This window comes from Capsicum annuum, chromosome 12 (assembly GCF_002878395.1).
Source record: "Capsicum annuum cultivar UCD-10X-F1 chromosome 12, UCD10Xv1.1, whole genome shotgun sequence".
Taxonomy (NCBI): domain Eukaryota; kingdom Viridiplantae; phylum Streptophyta; class Magnoliopsida; order Solanales; family Solanaceae; genus Capsicum; species Capsicum annuum.
This window is the reverse complement of record NC_061122.1, coordinates 197,750,019-197,756,704: the sequence shown is the minus strand read 5'-3', so window position 1 is coordinate 197,756,704 and position 6,686 is coordinate 197,750,019. Positions and strand designations below refer to the sequence as shown.

At 34.5% G+C, this 6,686-nt stretch overlaps 1 non-coding gene across 1 annotated transcript; it reads left to right on the top strand.

The window, feature by feature from the left end:
- The first annotated feature begins 1,955 nt into the window (after positions 1–1,955).
- Positions 1,956–2,060, top strand: LOC124889893. The gene has a single exon (XR_007048806.1). It is a non-coding gene; the product is annotated as a small nucleolar RNA R71 (small nucleolar RNA).
- Positions 2,061–6,686: the final 4,626 nt, after the last annotated feature.

The following is a 6,686-nucleotide window of genomic DNA, read 5'->3' as shown; positions in this document are numbered from 1 at the left end:
CCGAACTATAAGTAGTCCTAAGCTAACCTTGGCTGCCTTTTGTAAGTCTGAATATCAAAATAGGGAAATATAGATGAAATATCATAATATATGCATAAAACTGTCTGAATCTTCTGAGTATATCTGAATCATAATAAATCTTAAAAGTCTGATAAAACAAATGTTGAAAATCTGAATACTAACTCAAAGGTCTAAATCTGAATCTAATAGTTCGACAAGCCTCTACTATCTGAATCTAGAGAGTCACTGGGACAGGCCCCAGCTGACTCAACTATCTGAAATGAGTAAATACATATGTACTAGCAACTTAAAAATCTAAATAACAAAGCCCTCAAACTATGAGGACTCACCAACTGCAGAATCACTTTGTTGAGACTGAGCACCTGAACATACATTAAGATACAATGTAGCACATGGACATAACTATGGATCAGTACTTTAAGTATGTACTGAGTATATGGAGGTGTATGCAATAAGTAAAAAATATCATCATAGTTTATAAAATCATGCATGCTAAATGTAAATGACTTATGTAAGCTTGAGTAATTTAAAATCTAAGAGTAAAATACTTAATAACAATGCATGTAATCTAAGTCTCATGAGTCATCACACTTAGTCTAAAATCTATATTTCCGTTCTATTTCTAAAACCACATAGGGTAAGTGAAGTGTAAAAACTAATTTTGTAATCTTAAGGCTTCAAATCAATAAAATGTTTAAGAGTAGGGGACATCTTTTGGGAGGTTCTTCTAACCAACATGTAAACCTTGTGAGAATCCATGGTGTCCTACGACTAGCCCCCGTAAGGTTAGGGTTGTTCTACCCTTGCCATCGGAATCGAACAATCTCATCTCAGTGATCACAATCTCAGACATCCATGTAGAAGTAGAAATAATCTAAATCCTACGTTGGCACATAGTTCTGGGGTATGAAACTGTAGTAACTTACCCATCTTGATGCTAAATACTACTTCCAATCTCATGCTTAAAATCTTAAGAAATCCACTTTAAAATTTACATAAAGATTTACTGAAAGCCAACTATGCTTTACCTTTCTTTAAATCTCCAGTCTTTCTGAAATAAAGTGAATTCTTTATCTCAAATCTGAAAATAATCTATTCATGGTGTGCTTATAGCACAAACAATCTTGAAACAATAATCTTTAAATGAGGTCCAATGAACCAAGCATCAATCTCATGTTAAAGCATCTAAACATTCATACTTGGTAATGTAAACATTCATAAATCATCTTAAAGTTTGGAAATTACTACACAATATATAGAAATATGAATAAAGTCAATTCAACTTCTAAATCATGGGAAATCTCATAATCTTGCAAATAATGATAATAGGTATAAACCCTAACTTGAAATTCATGGGAAATCCTATAAATTCAAATCCAAAACTTGCCCGGGAACACCTATTGACCTCCCAAATCATAATTCAACTCAAAATTGGCATTTTAAAATCTTAAGGGTCGAAAATAAAACCATTGAAATCTCAAGGCCAAAATGTGACTAAGTGCTCATACTTGTTAAGTTTACTGACAATAAGGGTATATTTAGCCCTAGAGTATGACTAAGGGTAAATCTAGCTAATAAATTAAAGTTGAGGGGTATTTTTAACCCTTTTTTGTACAATATAAGATTGAAACGACTAGGATTTGTGGGGTCTTACATTCATGTTGCTGAATGTTTTATTCATCAAATTCTACAATGCAAAAATCTGAGCTGATAGGGTTGTGAATTGGTCCACCTCCAACACTCTTTCAATTCTTTTAGTGGAACTTCTAGAATTTGAATACCACTCTGGATTTCTTTGTGCTATGCGATTCAGCAATGTGTACAGCTCATCATCAGTTAGCTCCAACGCTTGACCACCTACGGCTGAATCTAATAAAATCTTCATATTATGATCAAGATCTTCTACAAAAGTATGAGCAAGTACTCTATTCGACTGTTGGTGATGTGGACAATCTCGAAGAAGAGCCTTGAAGCATTCCCAAGCATGATAGAGCTTTTCATTAGGTTTTTGTTTGAAGCTTACTATCTCACTACAAAGTCTCGCAGTATTGCCTGATGGAAAGAATCTGATAAGGAACCTTATGGCTAAGTCATTCTATGTTGTGATTAAACTGGTCAGCTCTACATTGAACCACCTTTTAGCTTCCGTAATAAGTGAATAGGGGAAGAGTGTCAGCCTCACAAAATCTGGAGTCACCCTAGTTGGAGTAAATATATCTGTAAGCTCAATGAAGGTCTGCAAGTGGACTTGTGGATCCTCATGAGAAAGACCTGCAAACTGTCTACTGCTAGTAAGAAACTGCACCATATTGTATTTCAACTCGAAATTCCCCCTAACTGCCAGTCATTGAATTAGAAAAGTCAAGTTCGTTGGAAGTGGGATTGCCACTTCCCTAACCTTCCTACCAGCTGCTTGTTGTTCAGCCATAGGAACAGTATGCTCTTGGTCTTCTTGGAATTGAGGAATTCTTGGGAGAAGGATTATTTCTCTCCTGCATTGATGGTAAAGTTACTCAGATTTGGAGTTTGGTTCAACCAAGTCGTTATCCCTTACCAGCTTTGTACTTTGAAACCTGTTTCCTGCAAACACAAAACCAAGACCAAGCATAAAAAACACTAAATAAATCTAAAAGTAAAACTAAAATAAACAATTGCTAAATAACAAGTCCCAGACAACGACGTAAAAACTTGACAATGCACACGGAAGTGTATGTGATCTACCAAGTAATAAAGTGGCCTTCAAGAAAGTTGAATATCAATCCCACTTAGACTTGATTTAACGACGATTTAATTCTAGTTCACAGTTTAGATTAATTTAGTGCAAGAGTAACCAAAAAGTGAGTTTGTAATTTTTGTAAATAAAAAAAATAATGCAAAAGTTAAATTCTTGGAAAAAGCAATGGAGTAATGCCCACGGGTTAAAACACTTCGAACAATCATACTACGTTATTAAATCTCATCCGTTAATTTTCTTATCTTGATTGTTGATTCGTAGGGTTAATTGCATGATCATGGTTTCCCAACCTATAATCTTTTACCTAATATGGATATTATAACTACATCATTGAGCGAAAATGTAATAATCCAAATAAGTTAATTAAAGATATCATCCTACGTATAAATTAAGTAAGGCATCTAAGTACATCCCATTCCTAGGCGCTAAGTTTAATTCTTTATTTTATAAAAGAATAAAAACTCAAACTTTGTTTGTTCCCATGTTTTATCTCCCTATTTCCTCTCCCGAGATCAAAAGGTTGACAATATATGTATTTTATGGGTGATCAATCCATAAAATAATTAAAGAAAGAATAAACAAACAATCAAATATGATAAAGCAAAATTTATAAATTTAATCCAAAACAATAATAATCATGTTCTTGACTTTAACCCCAGAAAGAAAATTTTTAGCCACTAATATTCATAATAACGATTCAAATATTTGAATACATAATATAAAAAATTAAAGACTAAAAATAAAATGAAAACCTAATAAATCGAGCAGCAGTTCCTCGGTGTTTTCTCCAAAAAAGTGCCCAACCGTTGTTCGCAATTGTAATTCGTGTCCAAGTTGCGTGTAGGTATATCACTTTTGTAATGCAAGAATTGTCAAAGTTGACTAAAAGTTGATCAATGTTGTCCTCCACTGACCAGCTGTCCACTTTAGTATATATATATATACATATAATATTATAATAATCATTCTAATACCAAAAGAAATGGACTTAGAAAAGATTCACTTTGCTTAGTAATGCGTGCCATGCAATTTGTACTAAAATAGGATAATGGCTCCAGCTGTGTCGGCAGCATTAAATTGTTGTGCACGACCAATCAACGCGATGCGTTGCTCAATGCGTTAGTCACATCAATGCTATGCATTGACTTTGTGTCGTCTGAAATTTGTATCTAAAAATATGGTTAAATGTAGAACCTTCTATTCTTTATTCATGTTTTTTATAGTGTACTTTTAATGAATTTTTGGTCTTTAAATAATTAATATATCACCGTATTTAGTTTATCAAGCCTCCTAAAATATTATACACCACAAATTAAAGATCAAAACAACACAATATTCTCAACAACAAATCAAAACACAAGTTAAGACAACGCAAATTCGCAATGATCTTTCACTTATTATTCCGACTCTTGACTTAATCAAATTAACTTTGCACATTACAAATAAGTTATTCCATTCATAGTTACACCATTAAATCATTTGGAACAAATTAAACACATTAGAATTCACCAAAGCCAACTAGACACACAACTAACTTAAGCTAGTAAAACTAGTTCCCGGATTGAACGCTAAATTACTCAATTAAGCACAAATTGATTAAGAAAATACTTTGGACATTGTAATCACATACTTGAACACTTAAATGCTTATTTATAGCAATATCATCACGTTAAGCACACAAATTGCTTTAAAAATAAAGTGAAATAAGCTAGAATAATGATACGAAAGTGTATAAAATCACCTCAGATCAAAATTCACAACCCCACTTGGTTCAGTTATGCAATAGCTTATGAAAACGGCAATCCACAAGGTTCAATTCAACATCTGAATGCAATAGTTCTAGAATAGTTAAATTCTCATGTTTCTTATAACTAAAACAATTTCACAATATGGGGTGAGGATCATAATCACATCAAAAGTCACAAGTTTGGGAATCACAATTCCCAAGTTCATTCGTCATACCTATGCACCCACAAATTCATAGCCATAGTTAAGTAAAACATAGTAAAACCATGGGAAAATAATTAATTGACCATTCATATCAAAACCCTTACTTTTAATCACATAAATAACTATGTACTTTCACGCAATAGAGATATTAAGTTTAAAGGTAGAGTCACATCAAGTTTCATGGAGAGAATTTAAATTTAGAGCCCTTAGATGACTACTTGATGAAACCCTAGATTCATTTGCTTGAGGGAATTTAGAGAGCCTTTTGGAGTTTTTGAGAAGTTACTTAGATTTGTTTCTGGGTGCTAATTACACCCTAAAGGGGTTATAAGACGTGGGTTTCAATTTAGATAAGAGGGAAAATATCCAGAATGCCCTTAACTTAAAAGCTGAAAAAGTGTCGCTATTGACTATGGTCAACCATTGACTAATAGCCACTCCTTACGACTCATCACCATGAATTGTAACCAAGGCAAAACCACCAAGGCACCCTACAAGTCATAGGGTCTAGTTGTAGTCAATGCAGAACCCAAATTGGGGAATACACTAGACAACCTACAATTTACACCTAATGACACGTAACATATCCTTATGGTTCTTAGTGAGCCACTCGTATTCAAAGAAGAATCTGGACACAAACTTATTGATTTGGTTATGACTCATCCCAAACTCTCATCCCAATGACTCGTCAGGATACCCTATAACTCATAAAGTTCAGTTATAATCAAGACAGTGAGTGAAAATTCCAGAAATTTTCAAGGACCAAAGAAGCCGAGGCATTACATACTCCCCCATTAGTATCCTTCATACTCAAATGATAATACAAGGATATGTTAGTTTGATTTAACATAAGGCACTCGCACCATTACCTTTAAAAAAGACAAAAAATAAAGATACCAAGGAAATCACAATTTTTTTAACAAGAACAGAAAACAATATATTCAGAAATACACATACCTCAACCACGATTGTCCGAATCGAGGGCAAGAATGGATACTTGAACTTTATGTCCTCTTCGGCTTCCCAAGTAGCTTCCTCAACCTTTTGGTTCTGCTAAAGAACCTTCACCAAATCCACGTTCTTAGTCCAAAATCGATGGACTTGCTGATCCAACATTTTTATCGAAGCTTCCTTATAGGACAAGGAATCCAAAACACCCATATTTTTAAAGTAACAACTGTCAAAGTATCACCCACGCACTTTCTAAACATCAAAATATGAACACCGGGTGAACGGAGTCCAAACTAGATGGCAACTCCAATTCATGATCAGTATTACTAACCCTCTTCAAAACCAAGTACTGACCGACATAACAGGGATTGAGCTTTCCCTTCTTCCCAAACCGCATCACTCCTTTCATGGGAGACATCTTTAGGAAAATCCAATCTCTTACCTTAAATTCAAATTTTCTTTGCCTCACATCTGTAAAGGACTTTTGGCGACTTTGGGCGGTCTTAAGCTTATCCTAAATCACCTTCACCTTTTTCATCGCTTGGTGAACTAAATTCGGGCCAAACATCCCAGCCTCACCAACTTCAAACCATCCGATAGGAGATCTACATCTCATATCATACAAGGCCTCAAAAAGAGCTATGCCAATGCTAGAGTGATAATTGTTGTTGTAAGAAAACTCTATGAGTGGCAAGTGGTCAACCCAGCTACTTCCATAGTCAATTAATTAAGCTCGAAGAATATCTTTCAATACCTGAATCGTCTTTTCCACTTGCCCATCCGTCTGCAGGTGGAAAACAGTTCTAAAGTTCACCTTAGTCTCCAAACCTCTTTGAAACAAACTCCAAAAGTGAGAGGAGAACTGAGTACCTTGATCAGATTGATAGAAACTAGAGCACCATACAACTTCACGATCTCCTCAATGAACAACTTAGCATAATTATTAGAAGAGAAATTTATCCTCACTGGTAAGAAGTGAGTAGACTTAGTCATCCTATATATGAAGAGCCGGATCGAATCAAACTGCTGG